Raw genomic sequence first — 22,718 nt, 5'->3', positions numbered from 1 at the left:
CCGAGCTGGAAAAACAAAAGGAGGACAAAAACGAAGTTAGTTCACATAGTTGGTGCAATGGCCTAGTTTATGTGCTGCTTCAGTGAAGGTCGAGGTCCCGTGTTTGATTCTGGGCGACGCGCTAATTTTATTTTCAGTTTGAAAGGAAAAGGAAAAAAAACGCAAATGGGTCAGCCCGAGCGCGGAGGCTGTGGGCGCCGGTTTGCAATACAGTAACGGGCGCTTCAGGCACCAAATAGGAAATGCCAGAAACCCTTGTTGAACGGGGAGAGCGAGATGGGCCGGCCCAGAAGCACTGGAGGCCACAACCTCATTTTTTCTATTTATTTGACGTTTTCTGTTTTCATGTTTTGTTTTATTTTTTTACTTTTGTTTATACTACAAAAAACACACTACAAAACATTTGGAAAATGCTGAACAAGTATTTGAAAAATGTTGGTCAAGCATTTGGAAAATGTTGAATAAGTATTTGAAAAATGTTGGTCAAGCATTTGGAAAATGTTGAATAAGTACTTTAAAAATGTTGAACAAGTATTGTAAAATATTGAGCAAGTATTGGAAAAATGTTAATCAAGCATTCGGGAAATATTGAACAAGTATTTGAAAAATGTTAATCAAGCATTCAGAAAATGTTTAACATGTCTAGAAAAGTTGTTGACCATGTATTAAAAAAATGACGAATGTTGTTGATCATCTATATAAAGATGTTTATCAAGAATTTGAAAAAAAATATTGAACAAATATTTGAAAAAAAATCAAGCATTTGGGAAATTTTAAATGTGTATAGAAAAAATGTTGACCATGTTTAAAAAATGATGAAGTTTTTTGGATCATGTATAGAAAAATATTAATCAAGCATTTGAAAAATGTTGAACAAGTGTTTGAATAATGTTAATCAAGCATTTGAAAAATATTAAATGTATATAGAAAAAAATCTTCAACAAGTATTCAAAAAATGTTAATCTTTTTATTTGAAAAATGTTAAGCAAGCATGTGAAATTTTAAAAGTGTGTATTAGAAAATGTTGACCAAGTATTGAAATTTTTTTGTACTTGAAAAGTATTAATCGAGCATTTAAAAAAAAATTTAAATGTTTATTAGAAAAAAGTTGATTGTGTATTAAGAAAATGTTAAATTTGTATATAGAAAAAATCTTGAACAATTATTCAAAAAATGTTAAGCAAGCATTTGAAAATATCAAAAGTGTGTATTAGAAAATGTTGACCAAGTATTGAATTTTTTTTGTACTTGAAAAGTATTAATCGAGCATTTGAAAAATGTTTAAAATGTTTATTAGAAAAAAGTTGACTGTGTATTAAGAAAATATTATATTTTTATTAAAAATGTTAAACGTGTATTAGAAAAATGTTAACATATACAAGAAATCCATAATGAAAACCAAAAGAAACAAAGAAAACCAAAAAATGGAAACGGAAAAATAAACAAAATTTTCCAAAGAAAATGAAAAAATTGAAGAAACAAAATATAAAAGAATGAAAACCAAGAAAGAAAGAAAAACCGAAGAAAGAAAGGCAAAAAACTTATGAAACCCATGAAAAGAAACGAAGAAAAAACAACAAAGCCAATGAAAACCGGGAAACAAAGGAAGAAAACCGATGAAAACTAACAATCAAAGAAATGTACGAGATTGTCTGTCGCTCTGAGACTGTAGATCTCTTGGTCTCTTCCTGCATGGCTGCATGCCTTAGATGGCCCACAAAAAAGAATCCTAGAATACTAGCGCTCTTTCACATGAACCTGAACTTGAAGTCTCCTGGCTTATCTAAACTGTATTGCTGCATACATATATAGTACTTCCTCGGTTCTTAAATATAAGTCTTTCTAGATATTTCAATAAGTGACTACATATGAAGCAAAATAAGTGAATCTACACTCTAAAATATGTCTATATACATCCGTATGTTGTAGTCCATTTAAAATATCTAAAAGACTTATATTTAGAAACGGAGGGAGTACTAGCTATTTCTCTACAGAAAAGTAAGTCTGCACTTTGTTGCTCTCTGATTGGCATTGGCATGGTTTGTTCATCCCTAAATTTTCAGTTTATTCAGTCAAGCGTACAAGCCTATAATTTATTTACAGAGCAAACACCATATCATTCCCATGTTACCAAAGAACGAGTGCTCCATATAGTTTTTGGTTTGTGTATTTTGTTGACATCGACAACAAAAGCACACACTACAAGGTGTGGGTCTAACATGCATCTGCACATAGGCTTTACAGAATATTTGCAATGTGTTTGCTTACTTTTAGTTGCCATGATCAAGGGTTCTGAAACACCTATTGGTCTGGTAATAAGATATGCGGTGTTGTAAATACAGTTAGAAGATGTGATGCAGCTTCTTCTGCTCCGGCTTGCCCATCCTACTAACAATCGCGTAGTTCCATCGCTGCTGGGCGTGCACCACGAGCGCGAGCGCGACGGCGGCAAGCGGTATCACCATGTCGCCGGCCTTGGCGAAGAAGCGCCCATCACTGCCGGCACCGACGTCGACCGAGCGCGAACGGAAATCAGCCGGCGGCCCTCCGTATTCATACGCGTGCGGCAGCAGGCGCACGAAGGTGACGCCGACGTAGAAGCTCCCCTTGAGCGGCCTGCAGTTGACCCGCCACATGGCGTTGCCAATCGCCTGCGGGAGGAGGAACAGGTCCTGCATCAGCGCCACCTGCTGCTCGGCGGTCATGCCCTCCCTGTTGAGCGCGAGGATGAGCACGGAGAGCACCAGGTGAATGCCGCAGTGGTAGACGAACACCCTGCCGTCGCTCGGCACGCGGGCCGGGTCCAGCGGCGACCGCTCCACCTTGCGCGCCCTCGAGCGCCGCACCTTCTGGCCGAGGCGCACCGTGAGGATGAAGGCGCATACCGTGAGGACCTTCACCGCCTGGCCGATGGTCTCGCACAGCCGTCCCGTGTCAAACATGTAGTAGGGAGTTCGCTCGGAAGACGTCGCCTTGGCGAGGTCGCCGTCGAGCGCAATGTGACCCTCGCGAGGATCGCCTCGACGCCCGTGACCAGCGGGATGCCGTAGCCGAGAGCCTGGACGCTGAGCATGACCAGGGAGATGTGCGGCACCACGTCGGTGTGCATCTTGATGTAGCGCAGCTGGCTGAGCACGGCCGCAATCGTGGCTGATAGCAGCACAATGCAGAGCACGCCATTGACGACGCCTCGGTAGAACCCGCTGGGCCACTGCTGCGGGTATGAGGGCATAGCCCTGAGCTTAAATGCAGCGGGTCGACGGCCGTCCTCGTGCTCGCTATCTGCACCTTCGCCGTCCATGGTGGTCGCCGGGTACTCCACTTTCACCTGGATGGAACAGTCCATCCCTTCTTCGAGTCCGAGGTCTCTGCTCGTGGACAAGTTTTGCCGCGCGAGCCGGATATTTCGGCAGCCGATCAGGTGCATCCGGCCGTCGTCTGGATTGTACACGCCTTCAAGAGACATCACTGATTTTTGAGGCCAACGATCCTTAAAAATGGTGAGCTCGGCCGAAACATTGAGTAGTATGCGCCCCTTCGTTCCAGGCTCTTTTGTTGGTATGCCATCTCCGTGTTGCCGGGGTGAATAGCGGTCGATGACCTGCTCGAGGGAGAAGACCTCCAAGTGAAGGATCGGATGCTCAATCCATTCCTGTCGGAACAGGTCTGGCATGGCCATGAACCAGAGAGTGAGCCTGTCGGCGAGGCTGGACAGGCTCCTCCTGTCATTGCCAGTGCCATCTCTCTTGGGGTAGCTCAGGGACAGAGACTTGGCAACGATCCTGCGGAAGTCCGATGGCAATTCGCTCCTCTCGCGCAGCCCGCCGGCCTGATTGACCTTCGTGTAGTTTTACTTGTATGACACCAGCGGTATGCCATCGTCGGGATAGTAGCCCCAGAGGCGTGGCGGGCTCATGTGCTGCCGGAACGACAGGAGGGGCCGGTGTGCCACTCCGCCGGCTGCTCCGTCCACGCCGGTTATCTGTCCCAGCATGGTGTCAAGGCGGGTAATCGACATCGTCGTCGGGAAGAAGAGGCACACCCGGAAGTTGCACGCCTTCTTGCCCGCGATGCCGCGGCATGCCACCATGCAGGCCTGCCCCGTCGATGTGTTCCACGCTCCCTCGGCCGACAGTGTCTTCCCGCTAAGCCCGGAGCGCGATCTCACCGTGCTCCAGTCCTCCCATGGAGACAGGGAGCGGAATACGACCGACACCACCATAGCGATGCCGGTCGGGCCGGCCATGTCGTACTGCTCCTGGCACTGGAGGTCCTGCATTATGATGCCAACCCCAGCGAACGCGTCCGCGTCTGCTGCTTGGTCCATTTCGAACGGCCCGACGCCGTGGCACGACCCGCCTGTCGCGACCGTGGAGTTGCATTGCCATCCGGGGAGCACGGTGCTGACTTGTCCATAAGCATAGCGGTTAAGGACTAGGCATGGATAACTTCCGTTGTACACATCCCTTGTACGGCTGGACACGCCATCATCAACGCCGCTCGAAGGGAGCGCGTGGCCTGAGCCAGCGGCGAGCTCTTGGGGCTGGTAATGGTACATGCTGTAGGAGATCAGCCCTGACACGATCTGCACGGTGTCAAAGTAGGACGCGTCCGATGCGCCGCTCGTGCTCCGCATCGTGCCGACCACCGCTCGGGTTGTCAGTGTCAGCTTCTTCGGGTACCGTAGCACGAGCAGTAGTATGTTGTTGTCGGCCGTTACAGGCGACCGGAAGCTGCTCTGGCCGGAGTTCTTGGCCCAGTCCCACGGGTCAATGACTTCAGCGCTGCGCTTGGGCAGGACAGCGCTGCCGACCATGCACAGCACTCGCTCGCCGTCGCCATCCCCATCGCTCGCCCTCTCCGTGTACACGCCTTCAAATATAATCTTGAGCCTGGTGCTGCCGGCCGAAAGGTTGAACTCCGGCGACACGGTCGACATACCTGGCCCGAACTCGGGCACGGCACTCTTCCGGGCAAGGACAAGGACGAGGACGCCGCTAACGTTGACGGCTGGCTTTGCACGGTGCTCTTCGTCATCGTCTGTCAAGAAACGTTTCTACTCCCTCATAAGGGAGCCGCGTTGGATTTATATTGATCAAGGCGCAAGGCCAAGCTTGGAGTACAAGTTGAAAACCTACCGATCTCTAGGATTCGGTGGTTAGATGAGATATGAGATAAGAGAGAGAGAGAGAAAGAGGGGTTTAGTTGAGATTACAAACGTATTACACATAAACTCTAACACCCTCCCTTAATCTCAACTATCCTAGGTTGATATTCCTCTTGAACTCTTCAAATGGCCGCGCTGCCAACGCCTTGGTGAACCCGTCTGCCACTTGATCTTTTGATGGAATGAATCTGATATCCAGTTTCTTCTCTGCAACTCTTTCTCTTACAAAGTGAAAGTCAATTTCAATGTGCTTAGTTCGACCATGAAAGACTGGGTTAGCAGAGAGATAGGTGGCTCCCAAGTTATCACACCAAAGACATGAGACACGATGTTGTTTAACACCCAACTCATTAAGCAAGGATTCAACCCAGATAATTTCAGCGGTTGCATTTGCCAGTGACTTATACTCAGCCTCAGTACTTGACCTTGACACTGTAGCTTGTTTCCTAGCACTCCAAGATATAAGATTAGAACCAAAGAATACAGCAAAACCTCCAGTTGACCTTCTGTCATCACTACATCCTGCCCAATCAGCATCAGAGAAAGCACTCACAAGAGTAGAGCCAGAACGTCTAAATTGTAACCCAAGGCTCACAGTATGTTTGATGTACCTGACAATCCTTTTTACAGCTGTCCAGTGTGCAGAAGTAGGTGCATGCAAATACTGACAAACCTTATTGACTGCAAATGATATGTCTGGTCTTGTAAGTGTCAGATATTGCAAAGCTCCTACAGCACTCCTGTATCTTGTGCTTTATTCTTCTTTGAGTGGCTCACCTTCAAAGGCTGAAAGTTTTTCTGAAGAAGACAATGGAGTGGGTGAAGGCTTACAGTCCTTCATTCCCATACGAGCTAAAAGTTCAGTAGCATATTTTTCCTGTTCAGGACTATACCATCTGGAATCTTCTTAACTTCAATGCCTAAGAAGAAGTGCAAATCACCAAGATCCTTCAAGGCAAACTTTGATCTCAAATCATGCAAAAGAGCATTAGTGGCATCTTGTGAAGAACTTGCAACTATAATATCATCAACATATATCAGCATAAATATGACTGTGTTTGCCTTGTTATAAATAAAGAGTGACGTGTCAACTTTGGATGCAACAAAACCAAGACACCTCAGCTGAGAGCTTAACCTTGAGTACCATGCTCTTGGGGCCTGTTTTAGGCCATAAAGTGCCTTGTCAAGCTTGCACACATAATGAGGTGTTTTCTTATCTGCATACCCAGGTGGTTGTTTCATATAAACCTCCTCTTCCAGAACACCATGCAAAAACGCGTTCTGAACGTCTAGCTGCCTCAAGCTCCATCCCCTGGACACAGCAATAGATAGCACAAGCCTAATGGTTGCAGCCTTGACAACAGGACTAAATGTATCCTCATAATCTAATCCATACCGTTGTTTGAAGCCTTTTGCAACTAACCGTGCCTTGTACCTGTCAATTGAGCCATCTTCCTTCTTTTTGATTCTGTACACCCACTTACAATCAATAATATTTTTACCTCTCTGTGCAGGTACAAGATGTCATGTCTTGTTCCTCATAAGTGCTGAGTATTCCTCATCCATTGCCTGCTTCCACCTCACATCTCCAAGTGCATCTTCTACTTTTGTTGGTTCTCATGCAATACACATCATGCCATATCGTATTGTACCATCAGTTCGAACCTTTGGATTTTTTATACCTTTCTGCAGGCGAGTGGTAACACGTGATGGCACCACCGGTTGAGACTGAGCAAGCTGTTGCACAGGAGAGGACGTGGGAGTTTCTGTCACAGAAGATCCTGGAGATGCACCTGATTCGTTGCTTTGCGCAGGAGATCCGATCCCAGACTCTGTAACCTGCTGTGTGGCTGCACCTGTACTGCTGGAGCCAGTTGCCGCAGAGTCTCTTGCCGCAGAAGATCCTGCATGCAGCTCCATGCGCATGCGCGGGCTGGATCCCGAGCCAACCGATGGCTGCGCGGTCGCTGTCGCCTGCCCATGCATGGGACGCGGGACTGACGCGGTGCCTGATGACGCGGCAGCTCGCTGTTGGTCCGCCATGCGCGCGCGATCCAGCGCAGATCCCCGCACCGATCCTGAGGGATCCTGTCGCACTGGTGTGGCAGGCTGGAGCAGATCTTCCTCGTATTCAGCGTCGGCTCCGTCTTCTTCCTCCACATGCAATATACCTCTGTTTTGTGCCGGATTTTGATCATTTTCAACTCCATTTTCTTATGTATTTTCACCATGGACCTGCACATGAGTAGACGCAACACCAGAACTGGTTGAACAGCCATAATGGTCAGTACAATTGTCGCCCCCTTGATCAAAGGACCGGAGGTTAGGAGGAAGAAGAAGAATGTCTTGTTTTAGACGAGCTCCGGCGTTTGGATGAAGAGACTCAAATGGAAAGACAGATTCGTCAAAAACAACGTCTCATGATATATAGACCCTGCCAGAGGTGACATCTAAACACTTGACTCCTTTGTGGAGAGGACTATACCCCAGAAAAACACATTTTTTTGAACGGAAAGCAAGCTTGCGGGTATTGTATGGTCGTAGATTGGGCCAACATGCACAACCAAACACTCGAAGAGATTTATAATCTGGAGTGGTGGCAAAGAGACGTGTGATGGGTGTTTCAAAATTAATGACTTTGCTAGGGAGCAAGTTGATGAGATATGTGGCAGTGAGGAATGCTTCATCCCAAAATTTGAGTGGCATAGATGCATTGGCAAGTAGGGCAAGACCTACTTCTACAACATGACGATGTTTTCTCTCTGCAGAACCATTCTGTCGGTGTGCATGTGGACATGCAACGTGATGAGAAATGCCAAGTTGCTGAAAAAAGGAATTCAACTTCCTGTATTCACCCCCCAATCAGTTTGCATAGCAATAATCTTAGTGTTCAGTTTTCTCTCAACAAGATTTTTAAAATTGGAGAAGACTTGAAACACTTCAGATCTTTTCTTAAGAAGATAGATCCAAGTAAACTTGCTAAAATCATCAATGAAGCTTACATAATATGAGTATCTACCAACTGAAGTGGGAGCTGGTCCCCATACATCTAAGAATACAAGTTGTAGGGGTGCAGTGGAGATGCTAGTAGACACAGGATAAGGTAACTGATGACTTTTAGCTTGTTGACATGGATCACAAACTGACTCAATACTAACTTCATGGGAGTGAGGAAGTTTATTTTCACTAAGAACACGTTTAACTATAATTGACGAAGGATGACCTAATCTACTATGCCACTTTGATGATGAAGGCTTGATAGCCGCAAAAGCTTGTTTATTCGATGACGATGATGAAGAAGATATGAGTGGGTAAAGTCCTCCCACACATCTGCCCCTAAGAAGTATTCTCCTCGTGGCCAAGTCCTTGACAAGAAAGAAATAAGGGTAAAATTCAATGAGGACATGGTTATCACGAGTAAATCGATGAACAGATAGAAGATTTTTTGAAGCTTCGGGAACATGAAGGATTTTGTTTAGATGTTGATTTTTATTAGGGGTTCTAACAATTTAATGACCAATATGATGAACTTGCATACCAGAACCACTCGCGGTGTGCACTTGATCATGTCCGTGATACTTGTCATGGATGGTCAGCTTGTCCAGCTCTCCGGTGATGTGGTGAGTGGCGCCGGTGTCCGCATACCAGTTCGTGTCAATGCCGTAGGAATCGGTGACCATGTTGGCCCCCTTATCCTCAGGCTCATCTTCGTCATACCTGTGCCAGCAGTCACGGGCGCCCCCTGGATGGTGCATGTGACAGATCTGACACTCCGGATAATCACTAACCTGCTGCTGCCGTTGTTGCTGTGGGCGGCCGCGGCCGCGGCCACCGCCACCGCCGCCATTGCCGCCAGATGGACTCGGGGAGGAGCGCCTGCCTCGGCCACGACCTCTGCTGTAGCCGCGACCACGCCCCCTATTGTAGCCGCGCCCGCGTCCCCTGTACGCCATGTTCGCTGAGGAGTTGAAGCCAGCATCGACGCCATCGCCTAGCATTTCCACCCGCTGATCGAATGCCGCGATCTGGGCGAAGAGATCGTCAACTGAGATCGTCGACTTAACTGCGCCGATAGCCGCCACGACAGCGTCATAGTCTCTGTCGAGACCCGCAAGCACGTAGTTGACCATCTCTAGATCAGAGACAGGGCGACCCGCCGCGGCAAGCTCATCCGCCAGGTTCTTCATCTTGGCGATGTAGGAGGTGCTCGACATGGATCCCTTCTTGGTGTTGGTGATGGCAATCCGCAAGTTTGTGATGCGAGATTGGGACTGCGAGGCAAAAATAGTGGTGATAGCAGTCCAAAGATCAAAAGTTGTCTCCTTACTCGTGGCTTGGGCGAGAATCTCTTTTGACAGAGAATTTAGGAGATAACTCAGGACCTGCTGGTCCTTCAAGACCCATTGCACATACAGAGGGTTTGGCTCCTCTGCCGTGGTCTTGTCCGCCTGCTGCTGCACTATCTTCGGTGGCGCAGCGTCGGCTCCATCCAAGAGGCCGGTGACTTGCGCTCCTCGTAGTCCCGGCATGACCTGGGTCCTCCATAGGATATAGTTGGTTCTGGTGAGTTTCTCGACCGGTGGAGCACCAAGGTTGATGGCGTTGGTGGCCGAGGAGGACATGGTGGTGTGGTGATCGTGATCTGGTGGTGGTGATCGAAGGAGAAGCTTTTCTGGCTAGATAGATGGGAAGAGGTTGGCTCTGTATACCATGTCAGGAAGCGTTTCTACTCCCTCGTAAGGGAGCCGCGTTGGATTTATATTGATCAGGGCGCAAGGCCAAGCTTGGAGTACAAGTTGGAAACCTGCCGATCTCTAGGATTCGGTGGTTAGATGAGATATGAGATAAGAGAGAGAGAAAGAGGGGTTTAGTTGAGATTACAAACGTATTACACATAAACTCTAACATCGTCAACATGGGTGACAACGAATGTTGCGAGGGACAGGGGTTCAGGCAACCGGCGAGCGCCCTTCTTTGGCGCGTCACCGGCGTCGAACGGCAGGAGAGGCGCATGGCCGGCGTCCTGGTGCCAGTCGCCCTTCTCGAAGGATAGCTAGCGCCTGACTTGGTAGGGACGGTTGGCTTCGTAGGGCAGCTCGGCGGCCGACGAGAGCACGGACTGGCAATGGCGATTGATGTCGGCAAAGCGGAGGTAGTCGTGCGCCTGGCGTGGTGGACCGAGGTATAGGGAGGAGGACGTGGCGCACAGATGCAGCAGGATCACAGCAAGAAACTGCGCATTTGAGGCCATATCGGTCGCCGATATTGCTCCTGACACTGCAAGAGATGAACAAGGAATCTGAGAAATATCAGGAAAACAGCTTGGGAAACAGATTTAATTCAAAAATGCACTATGATTGCTCGGATAACTCGCTAAAGAAATAGAACTGGCATTCGGTACAACCGGTGCTAAAACATATAAAGGGTAATGTAGTCATTTCACAAGTCGTACTTACTTCTGTTTCTGTATGTATGGCGTGTAGTCGTATACGTACAGGAGACCATCAGATCGGGCCGGCCCATGAAGATAGCGTATAGCAGCGCTTCAAAAATAAAACCACGATGCAAGAGCTCGAACTCACGACATCTGGAGTACGACAAACGTGGTACAACCAACTCGCTTAGCAACAATCTCTGCCTAAGTAGCAGCGCGAAGCCTTAAGGATAAGAACAACGCAGAATATTTTTAAAAACTTCCAACGTAAAATATATTTTTTGGCCGGTGCGGATGGAGGCCGCGGTGGACTCTTTGCTGCTGGCGGAGCCGACGGGCAATTCCCCTGTGGCATCAGCGGACCCGAAGCTTACGACTTCCCCCTCGCGCTCTCCTTCCCAAGGTGGTCGCAGCGGCAGCAAGATTGGAGCGACGAAGCAGATCAAGAAGGTGGCGGTGCGCAAGGTGACCGTGGAGGCTGGGCGTGCAGCGGAGTGTTTGGGGGCGCCGGCGACGCCGCGTCAGGCAGTGATGGCGCTGGCCGTACCTGCTTCCGCTATGGTCGCGCTGGAGACGCCCATGACAGCGCCGATCCCGAAGGCCAAGCACTCCAAGGCGGTGGACGGGCAGGCGGCCCCCGTGCGGTCCAGTGCGCGTGCCAGGGGCGCCAAGGGCAACTTGCCATCGCTCCAGTGCGCCCAACTCCTTCAAGCTCAGAAAAATCTGGAAATCTCAGGTAATCCCATGCCTTGCTTTACGATTCTTGACTCCTTTTCGGACGAGCATTTGAGCGAGGTCTGGGGGAGAGTGGGGTGGAACCAGTGGGAGGAGGTGAGATGAGCGAGCTTATCTCGTTGATTCGCGCAAAGGAATTGGCGCAAGCAACGCTAACAGCGGCGGCTGTGCAACACGCGGATCGTTTGGCACTTGAGGCAGAGGCCTCGACAGCGCTAACGACCCGACCTGACGAGGAGGCAGCAACAGGGGTTGCTGCTCCTCCCTCGCCTCGCCACGGTAGGGCGAGACGTGTGGCCAAGGCGATCACATCCAGGGGGTGCGCCTGCGTAACCGTGTCGTTTAGATGCGTGCACTCCTATGGAATATTCGTGGCTTCGGCCACTCGGGTCGACGCACCCAACTAAGGGAGTACATTAGGAAAGAAGCGATAGATATCGTAGGGCTCCAGGAAATGATCAAGTATGAGTTTAGACATCAAGATATCTTAGAGATTGATCCCTTAGAGCGTTTCGCTTGGCATCATAGTCCGGCCAACGGTCACTCCGGTGGCATGTTGCTTGGCCTATGCACTGCCACGTACGAGGTGCTGCACTGGGAGAGTGGCACCTTTTTCATCGCGGCCAAGTTCCGCGTGCGAGCGTCGCTTCGTGAGCTCGTGATCGTGCAAGTCTACGAACCTGCAGATCATTCACGTTCGTTGAGTTCCTAGGCGAACTCGAAGCCAAGGTGATGGCCTTTTCGGCTGCTCAGATCCCGCTTATGGTGGGGGAGATTTCAATCTAATCCGTTCGGGGGCGGACAAAAACAATGACAACATCAACTGGCCAAGGGTGGCCATGTTCAACAATTCGATAGCATCTATGGCACTTAAGGAAGTGACTAGATTGGGGGCAAGATATACTTGGAGTAACAAGCAACTTGCCCCAGTGCGATCCGTGCTGGATCGTGCTTTCATGTCTCCGGACTGGGAAATTTTGTTCCCTCTGTGCTCACTCCTTGCTGAAATAAGGATTGGGTCAGACCATGTGCCGCTAATCTTGTCTTCGGGGGAGGATAGAGTGCGTCGCAGCCCGCGTTTCTATTTTGAAACTGCATGGTTCGAGGTACCAAATTTCGACACCATCTTCAGGGAGAGATGGCAGAGATGTGTCCAGCTCATAGGTCAGCAACGAGGCCCTATGGAGTTCTGGACTTCGGTAGGGGGCCGCCTGCGTGCAAGCCTTAAGGGGTGGGGCATGAATCAGGGTCGCGGCGATAAAACCCTGAGGGTAAGGCTCATTGATGAGATAGCTATTCTCGACGGTCAAGCGGACACACGCCCCTTCTCTGAACAAGAATGGGCGCGGCGGTATGCCCTTGAGGGGCAAGTCGAAGCTCTGCTACGTGCAGAGGAGGAATACTAGAGGCGTAGGGGAGGCCTCAAGTGGACGCTCAAGGGTGATGCGAACACGAAGTATTTCCACGCGTACGCGAATGGCCAGCGCAGGAAATGTTCGATTCTCAGGTTGCAGACGGAGCAGGGGCTCCTTCTTCAACAATCGGAGATTTCCCGTCACATCTACGACTTTTATATAGGTCTGATGAGGACGGAGGAGGCCCAGCGCGCGCGTTTGCGTGCGGATGTTTGGCTTCCCTCTCAACGGGTGCTCGATAGCGAGAACGAGGAGCTGGAGCTCGCTTTCCTTCCGGAGGAGATTGACTGTAACACTGTTGGAAATATGCCCTAGAGGCAATAATAAATTGATTATTATTATATTTCCTTGTTCATGATAATCGTTTATTATCCATGCTAGAATTGTATTGATAGGAAACTCAGATACATGTGTGGATACATAGACAACACCATGTCCCTAGTAAGCCTCTAGTTGACTAGCTCGTTGATCAATAGATGGTTACGGTTTCCTGACCATGGAGATTGGATGTCGTTGATAACGGGATCACATCATTAGGAGAATGATGTGATGGACAACACCCAATCCTAAGCATAGCACTAGATCGTGTAGTTCGTATGCTAAAGCTTTTCTAATGTCAAGTATCATTTCCTTAGACCATGAGATTGTGCAACTCCCGGATACCGTAGGAGTGCTTTGGGTGTGCCAAACGTCACAACGTAACTGGGTGGCTATAAAGGTACACTACGGGTATCTCCGAAAGTGTCTGTTGGGTTGGCACGAATCGAGACTGGGATTTGTCACTCCGTGTGACGGAGAGGTATCTCTGGGCCCACTCGGTAGGACATCATCATAATGTGCACAATGTGATCAAGGAGTTGATCACGGGATGATGTGTTACGGAACGAGTAAAAGAGACTTGCCGGTAGCGAGATTGAACAAGGTATCGGGATACCGACGATCGAATCTCGGGCAAGTATCGTACCGATAGACAAAGGGAATTGTATACGGGATTGATTAAGTCCTTGACATCGTGGTTCATCCGATGAGATCATCGTGGAACATGTGGGAGCCAACATGGGTATCCAGATCCCGCTGTTGGTTATTGACCGGAGAGTTATCTCGGTCATGTCTGCATGTCTCCCGAACCCGTAGGGTCTACACACTTAAGGTTCGGTGACGCTAGGGTTATAGAGATATTAGCATGCGGTAACCCGAAAGTTGTTCGGAGTCCCGGATGAGATCCCGGACGTCACGAGGAGTTCCGGAATGGTCCGGAGGTAAAGAATTATATATAGGAAGTGCTATTTCGGCCATCGGGACAAGTTTCGGGGTCACCGGTATTGTACCGGGACCACCGGAAGGGTCCCGGGGGTCCACCGGGTGGGGCCACCTGCCCCGGGGGGGCACATGGGCTGTAGGGGGTGCGCCTTGGACTATATGGGCCAAGGTCACCAGCCCCTAGAGGCCCATGCGCCAAAGGGACAAGAGGAGGTAAGAGTCCTAAAAGGGGAAGGCACCTCCGAGGTGCCTTGGGGAGGATGGACTCCTCCCCCCCTTGGCCGCACCCTTCCTTGGAGGAAGGGGAAAGGCTGCGGCCTCCCCCTCTCCCTTGGCCCTATATATAGTGGGGGGAAGGGAGGGCAACTATACCTAAGCCCTGGCGCCTCCCTCTCCCTCCCATGACACATCTCCCTCCTCCCGCAGCGCTTGGCGAAGCCTTGTTGGAATCCCGCTACTTCCACCACCACGCCGTCGTGTTGTTGGATCTCCATCAACCTCTCCTCCCCCCTTGCTGGATCAAGAAGGAGGAGACGTCGCTGCTCTGTACGTGTGTTGAACGCGGAGGTGCCGTCCGTTCGGCGCTAGGATCATCGGTGATTTGGATCACGACGAGTACGACTCCATCAACCCCGTTCTCTTGAATGCTTCCGCACGCGATCTACAAGGGTATGTAGATCCACTCCTCCATCGTTGCTAGATGACTCCATAGATTGATCTTGGTGACACGTAGGAAAATTTTGAATTTATGCTACGTTCCCCAACAGTGGCATCATGAGCTAGGTCTATGCGTAGTTTCTATGCACGAGTAGAATACAAAGTAGTTGTGCGCGTTGATTTTGTTCAATATGCTTACCGTTACTAGTCCAATCTTGATTGGGTGGCATTGTGGGATGAAGCGGCCCGGACCGACCTTACACGTACTCTTATGTGAGACTGGTTCCACTGACTGACATGCACTAGTTGCATAAGGTGGCTAGCGGGTGTTTGTCTCTCCCACTTTAGTCGGATCGGATTCGATGAAAAGGGTCCTTATGAATGGTAAATAGCAATTGGCATATCACGTTGTGGTTTTTGCGTAGGTAAGAAACGTTCTTGCTAGAAACCCATAGCAGCCACGTAAAACATGCAAACAACAATTAGAGGACGTCTAACTTGTTTTTGCAGGGTATGCTATGTGATGTGATATGGCCAAAAGGATGTGATGAATGATATGTGTGATGTATGAGATTGATCATGTTCTTGTAATAGGAATCACGACTTGCATGTCGATGAGTATGACAAACGGCAGGAGCCATAGGAGTTGTCTTAATTTATTTATGACCTGCGTGTCATTGAACAATGCCATGTAATTACTTTACTTTATTGCTAACTGTTAGCTGTAGTAGTAGAAGTAATAGTTGGCGAGACAACTTCATGAAGACACGATGATGGAGATCATGATGATGGAGATCATGGTGTCATGCCGGTGACGATGATGATCATGGAGCCCCAAGATGGAGATCAAAGGAGCTATATGATATTGGCCATATCATGTCACTATTATTTGATTGCATGTGATGTTTATCATGTTTATACATCTTGTTTACTTAGAACGTCGGTAGTAAATAAGATGATCCCTCATTAAAATTTCAAGAAAGTGTTCCCCCTAACTGTGCACCGTTGCGACAGTTCGTTGTTTCAAAGCACCACGTGATGATCGGGTGTTTGATTCAGACGTTCACATACAACGGGTGTAAGACAGATTTACACATGCAAACACTTAGGTTGACTTGACGAGCCTAGCATGTGTACAGACATGGCCTCGGAACACAGAAGACCGAAAGGTCGAGCATGAGTCGTATGGTAGATACGATCAACATGAAGATGTTCACCGACGTTGACTAGTTCGTCTCACGTGATGATCGGACACGGCCTAGTTGACTCGGATCATGTAATCACTTAGATGACTAGAGGGATGTCTATCTGAGTGGGAGTTCATAAGATGAACTTGTTTATCCTGAACATAGTCAAAAGATCTTTACAAATTATGTCGTAGCTCGCGCTTCAGTTCTACGTTTTTAGATTTGTTCCTAGAGAAAATTTAGTTGAAAGTTGATAGTAGCAATTATGCGGACTAGGTCCATAAACCGAGGATTGTCCTCATTGCTTCATAGAAGGCTTATGTCCTTAATGCACCGCTCAGTGTGCTGAACCTCGAACGTCGTCTGTGGATGTTGCGAACATCTGACATACACGTTTTGATAACTACGTGATAGTTCAGTTAAATGGTTTAGAGTTGAGGCACCGAAGACGGTTTTTGAAACGTCGCGATACATATGAGATGTTTCGAGGGCTGAAATTGGAATTTCAGGCTCGTGCCCACGTCAAGAGGTATAAGACCTCCGACGATTTTCTCAGCCTGCAAACTAAGGAGAAAAGCTCAATTGTTGAGCTAGTGCTCAGATTGTCTGAGTACAACAATCATTTGAATCGAGTGGGAGTTGATCTTCCAGATAAGATAATGATGTTTCTCCGAAGTCATTACCACCAAGCTGCTAGAGCTTCGTGATGAACTATGATATATCAGGGACATATATGATGATCCTTGAGATATTCGCGATGTTTGACACCGCGAAAGTAGAAATCAAGAAGGAGCATCAATTGTTGATGGTTGGTGAAACCACTAGTTTCAAGAAGGGCAAGGGAACAAAGGGATACTTCATGAAACGGCAATTCAGCTACTGCTCTAGTGAAGAAACCCAAGGTTGAACCCAAACCCGAGACTGAGTGCTTCTGTAATAAGGGGAACAGCCACTGGAGCAGAATTACCCTAGATACTTGGTAGATGAGAAGGCTGGCAAGGTCGATAGAAGCATATTGGATATACATTGTGTTAATGTGTACTTTACTAGTACTCCTAGTAGCACCATGGTATTAGATACCGGTTCTGTTGCTAAGTGTTAGTAACTTGAAATAAAAGCTACGGAATAAACGGAGACTAGCTAAAGGTGAGCTGACGATATGTGTTGGAAGTGTTTCCAAGGTTGATATGATCAAGCATCGCACGCTCCCTCTACCATCGAGATTGGTATTAAAACCTAAATAATTGTTATTTGGTGTTTGCGTTGAGCATAGACATGATTGGATTATGTCTATCGCGATACGGTTATTCATTTAAGGAGAATAACGGTTACTCTGTTTATTTGAATAATACCTTCAATGGTCTTGCACCTAAAATGAATGGTTCACTGAATCTCGATCATAGTGATACACATGTTCATGCCAAAAGATATAAGATAGTAATGATAGTATCACCTACTTGTGGCACTGCCACGTAAGTCATATCGGTATAAAACGCATGAAGAAGCTCCATGTTGATGGATCTTTGGGCTCACTCGTTTTTGAAAAGTTTGAGGCATGCGAACCATGTCTATTGGTGTATATGCATGAAGAAACTCCATGCAAATGGAGCATTGGGACTCACTTGATTTTGAATCACTTGAGACATGCAAATCATACCACATGGGCAAGATGACTGAAAGCCTCGTTTTTCAGTAAAATGGAACTAGAAAGCAACTTGTTGGAAGTAATACATTTTGATGTGTGCAGTCCAATGAGTGCTGAGGCGTGTAGTGGATATCGTTATGTTCTTACTTCACAGATGATTTGAGTAGATGTTGAGTATATTTACTTGATGAATCACGAGTCTGAATTATTGAAAGGTTCAAGTAATTTCAGGGTGAAGTTGAAAGATCGTCGTGACAAGAGGATGAAGTATCTATGATATGATCATAGAGATGAATATCTGAATTACGAGTTTGGCACAGAATTAAGACATTGTGGAAATTGTTTCACAACTGATACAGCCTGGAACACCATAGTGTGATGGTGTGTCCGAACATCATAACTGCACCCTATTGGATATGATGCATACCATGATGTCTCTTATCGAATTACCACAATAGTTTATGGGTTAGGCATTAGAGACAACCGCATTCACTTTAAATAGGGCACCACGTAATTCCGATGAGATGACACCGTATGAACTATGGTTTAGAGAAACCTAAGCTGTCATTTCTTAAAAGTTTGGGGCTGCGACGCTTATGTGGAAAAGTTTCAGGCTGATAAGCTCGAACCCAAAGCGGATAAATGCATCTTCATAGGACACCCAAAACAGTTGGGTATACCTCCTGTCTCAGATCCGAAAGCAATAAGGGATTGTTTCTAGAATCGGGTCCTTTCTCGAGGAAAAGTTTCTCTCGAAAGAATTGAGTGGGAGGATGGTGGAGACTTGATGAGGTTATTGAACCGTCTCTTCAACTAGTGTGTGGCAGGGCACAGGAAGTTGTTCCTGTAGCACCTACACTAATTGAAGTGGAAGCTTATGATAGTGATCATGAAACTTCAGATCAAGTCACTACCAAACCTCGTGGGATGACAAGGATGTGTACTACTTCAGAGTGGTACGTAATCCTGTCTTGAAGTCATGTTGATAGACAACAATGAACCTACGAGCTATGGAGAAGCGATGGTGGGCCTGGATTCCAATAAATGGCTCGAGGCCATAAAATCCGAGAGAGGATCCATGTATGAAAACAAAGTGTAGACTTTGGAAGAACTACTTGATGGTCGTGAGGCTGTTGAGTACAGATGGATTTAAAAGGAAGACAGACAATGATGGTAAATGTCACCATTAAGAAAGCTCGACTTGTCATTAAGAAGTTTCCCGACAAGTTCAAGGAGTTGACTACGGTGAGACTTTCTCACTCATAGCGATGCTAAGAGTCTGTTGGAATTATATTAGCAATTACTGCATCATTTATGAAATCTTGCAGATAGGATATCAAAACATTGTTTCCTCGACGGTTTTTGAGGAAAGGTTGTACGTGATACAACCGGAAGGTTTTGTCAATCCTGAAATATGCTAATAAGTATGCAAAGCTCCAGCAATCCTTCTGAGGACTGGAGTAAGCATCTCGGAGTTGGAATGTACGCTTTGATGAGATGATCAAAGATTTTGGGTTTATACAAAGTTTATGAGAAACTTGTATTTCCAAAGAAGTGAGTGGGAGCACTATAGAATTTCTGATAAGTATATGTTGACATATTGTTGATCAGAAATGATGTAGAATTTCTGGAAAGCATATAGGGTTATTTGGAAAGTGTTTTTCAATGGATAGCCTGGATTAAGCTACTTGAACATTGAGCATCGAGATCTATAAGGATAGATCAAAATGCTTAATGGTACTTTCAAATGAGCACATTCCTTGACATGATCTTGAAGGTGTTCAAGATGGATCAGTCAAAGAAGGAGTTCTTGCCTGAGTTGTAAGGTATGAAGTTAAGACTTAAAGCTCGACCACGGCAGAATAGAGAGAAGGGCGAAGGTCGTCCCCTATGCTTAGACATAGGCTCCATAGTATGCTATGCTGTGTACCGCACCTGATGTGTGCCTTGCCACATGTCTGGTTAGAGGGTATGAAGGTGATCTAGGAGTAGATCACCAGATAGCGGTCAAAGTTATCCTTGGTAACTAGTGGACTAAGGAATTTTCTTGATTATGGAGGTGGTAAAAGAGTTCGCCGTAAAGGGTTACGTCGATGCAAACTTAACACCTATCTGGATAGCTCTGAGTAGAGATACCGGATACGTATAATGGAGCAACAATTTAGAATAGCTCCAAGTAGAACAGTTATTTGGAATAGCTCCAAATAGAACGTGGTAGCTACATCTAGGAGATGACATAAAAATTTGTAAAGCACACACGGATCTGAAAGGTTCAGACCCGTTGACTAAAACCTCTCTCACAAGCAACATGATCAAACCCAGAACTCATTGAGTGCTAATCACGTAGTGATGTGAACTAGATTATTGACTCTAGTAAACTCTTTGGGTGTTAGTCACATGGGGATGTGACCTTGAGTGTTAATCACATATCGATGTGAACTAGATTATTGACTCTAGTGCAAGTGGGAGACTGTTGGAAATATGCCCTAGAGGCAATAATAAATTGATTATTATTATATTTCCTTGTTCATGATAATCGTTTATTATCCATGCTAGAATTGTATTGATAGGAAACTCAGATACATGTGTGGATACATAGACAACACCATGTCCCTAGTAAGCCTCTAGTTGACTAGCTCGTTGATCAATAGATGGTTACGGTTTCCTGACCATGGACATTGGATGTCGTTGATAACGGGATCACATCATTAGGAGAATGATGTGATGGACAAGACCCAATCCTAAGCATAGCACTAGATCATGTAGTTCGTATGCTAAAGCTTTTCTAATGTCAGGTATCATTTCCTTAGACCATGAGATTGTGCAACTCCCGGATACCGTAGGAGTGCTTTGGGTGTGCCAAACGTCACAACGTAACTGGGTGGCTATAAAGGTACACCACGGGTATCTCCGAAAGTGTCTGTTGGGTTGGCACGAATCGAGACTGGGATTTGTCACTCCGTGTGACGGAGAGGTATCTCTGGGCCCACTCGGTAGGACATCATCATAATGTGCACAATGTGATCAAGGAGTTGATCACGGGATGATGTGTTACGGAACGAGTAAAAGAGACTTGCCGGTAGCGAGATTGAACAAGGTATCGGGATACCGACGATCGAATCTCGGGCAAGTATCGTACTGATAGACAAAGGAAATTGTATACGGGATTGATTAAGTCCTTGACATCGTGGTTCATCCGATGAGATCATCGTGGAACATGTGGGAGCCAACATGGGTATCCAGATCCCGCTGTTGGTTATTGACCGGAGATTCATCTCGGTCATGTCTGCATGTCTCCCGAACCCGTAGGGTCTACACACTTAAGGTTCGGTGATGCTAGGGTTATAGAGATATTAGTATGCGGTAACCCGAAAGTTGTTCGGAGTCCCAGATGAGATCCCGGACATCACGAGGAGTTCCAGAATGGTCCGGAGGTAAAGATTTATATATAGGAAGTGCTATTTCGGCCATCGGGACAAGTTTCGGGGTCACTGGTATTGTACCGGGACCACCGGAAGGGTCCCGGGGGTCCACCGGGTGGGGCCACCTGCCCCGGGGGGCCACATGGGCTGTAGGGGGTGCGCCTTGGCCTATATGGGCCAAGGGCACCAGCCCCTAGAGGCCCATGCGCCAAAGGGACAAGAGGAGGTAAGAGTCCTAAAAGGGGAAGGCACCTCCGAGGTGCCTTGGGGAGGATGGACTCCTCCCCCCCTTGGCCGCACCCTTCCTTGGAGGAAGGGGCAAGGCTACGCCCTCCCCCTCTCCCTTGGCCCTATATATAGTGGGGGGAAGGGAGGGCAACTATACCTAAGCCCTGGCGCCTCCCTCTCCCTCCCATGACACATCTCCCTCCTCCCGCAGCGCTTGGCGAAGCCCTATTGGAATCCCGCTACTTCCACCACCACGCCATCGTGTTGTTGGATCTCCATCAACCTCTCCTCCCCCCTTGCTGGATCAAGAAGGAGGAGACGTCGCTGCTCCGTACGTGTGTTGAACGCGGAGGTGCCGTCCGTTCGGCGCTAGGATCATCGGTGATTTGGATCACGACGAGTACGACTCCATCAACCCCGTTCTCTTGAATGCTTCCGCGCGCGATCTACAAGGGTATGTAGATACACTCCTCCCTCGTTGCTAGATGACTCCATAGATTGATCTTGGTGACACGTAGGAAAATTTTGAATTTATGCTACGTTCCCCAACAAACACCCCGGATGTAACTTTCCCAATTTGTACTCCAACTCTTGCCGTTTCCGGCGTTAAGTTATATTTATTTTCTCGGGTTCGGGTCTTTGTCTCCGTGTGTTGTTATCGTTGTCATGCATCTCATATCATGTTATCATGTGCATTGCATTTGCATACGTGTTCGTCTCTTGCATTCGAGCATTTTCCCCGTTGTCCGTTTTGCATTCCGGCGCTTCGCTCTCCTCCGGTGGTCATTTCTAGCTTTCTTTCGTGTGTGGGGATTAAACATTTTCGGATTGGACCGAGACTTGCCAAGCGGCCTTGGTTTACTACCGGTAGACCGCCTGTCAAGTTCCGTACCATTTGGACTTCGTTTGATACTCCAACGGTTAACCGAGGGACCGAAAAGGCCTCGTGTGTGTTGCAGCCCAACACCCCTTCAATTTGGCCCAAAACCCACCTAACTCTGCTCCATCATCTAGAGCGTTCGATCACGATCACGTGGCCGAAAACCGCACCTCATTTGGACTCTCCTAGCTCCCTCTATGCCTATAAATAGGTCCCCCTCGAAATATCCCGGATCCCCTCTCCCCGACACCCTAAATCCCAGATCCGCGCCGGCCGGACACGTCCGCCTCGGCCGGACGCGTCCGCTCCACCGCCCGCGCCAACCACCGCCCGCCACGTGGCATCGCGTCGCCGCTGCCGCCAAAGCCCGCCGCGGCCCGGGCCAGGCCCCCGCGGCCCACTCCCTCCGCCGCCGCGCGCCCGCGCCCTTCTCCTCGCTCCGCCGCCACCGAGCCGCCGCCGCGCCGCGCTGCCGCCGCCTCCCGCCTCGCGCCGCCAGCCGCCGCCGCCGCCAAGCCGCCTTCGCGCCGGCCGCCGCGGTCCGCCTCGACGCCGACCCGGCCCCATCTCCGGCCACCGCGGGCCCCTGCGCCGCCGGCCCTGGCCATCGGCGACCTTGCCCTCGCCGGCCGCCGTCCTCGTCCCCGCCATGAACAGTGCTCGCATCGCCGCCTCGGTTTGCGTGCAG

General features: G+C 48.2%; 1 pseudogene; it reads right to left on the bottom strand.

The window, feature by feature from the left end:
• Positions 1-2,342: 2,342 nt before the first annotated feature.
• LOC147984403 (uncharacterized) lies at positions 2,343-10,418 on the bottom strand (annotated as a pseudogene).
• Between the last annotated feature and the right edge of the window lie 12,300 nt (positions 10,419-22,718).

Source organism: Triticum urartu, chromosome 2A (genome assembly GCF_056163025.1).
Source record: "Triticum urartu cultivar PI428250 chromosome 2A, HENAU_Tu73, whole genome shotgun sequence".
Classification (NCBI taxonomy): domain Eukaryota; kingdom Viridiplantae; phylum Streptophyta; class Magnoliopsida; order Poales; family Poaceae; genus Triticum; species Triticum urartu.
Note: the sequence above shows the minus strand (reverse complement) of the source record. Positions and strands in the feature narration are given on the sequence as shown.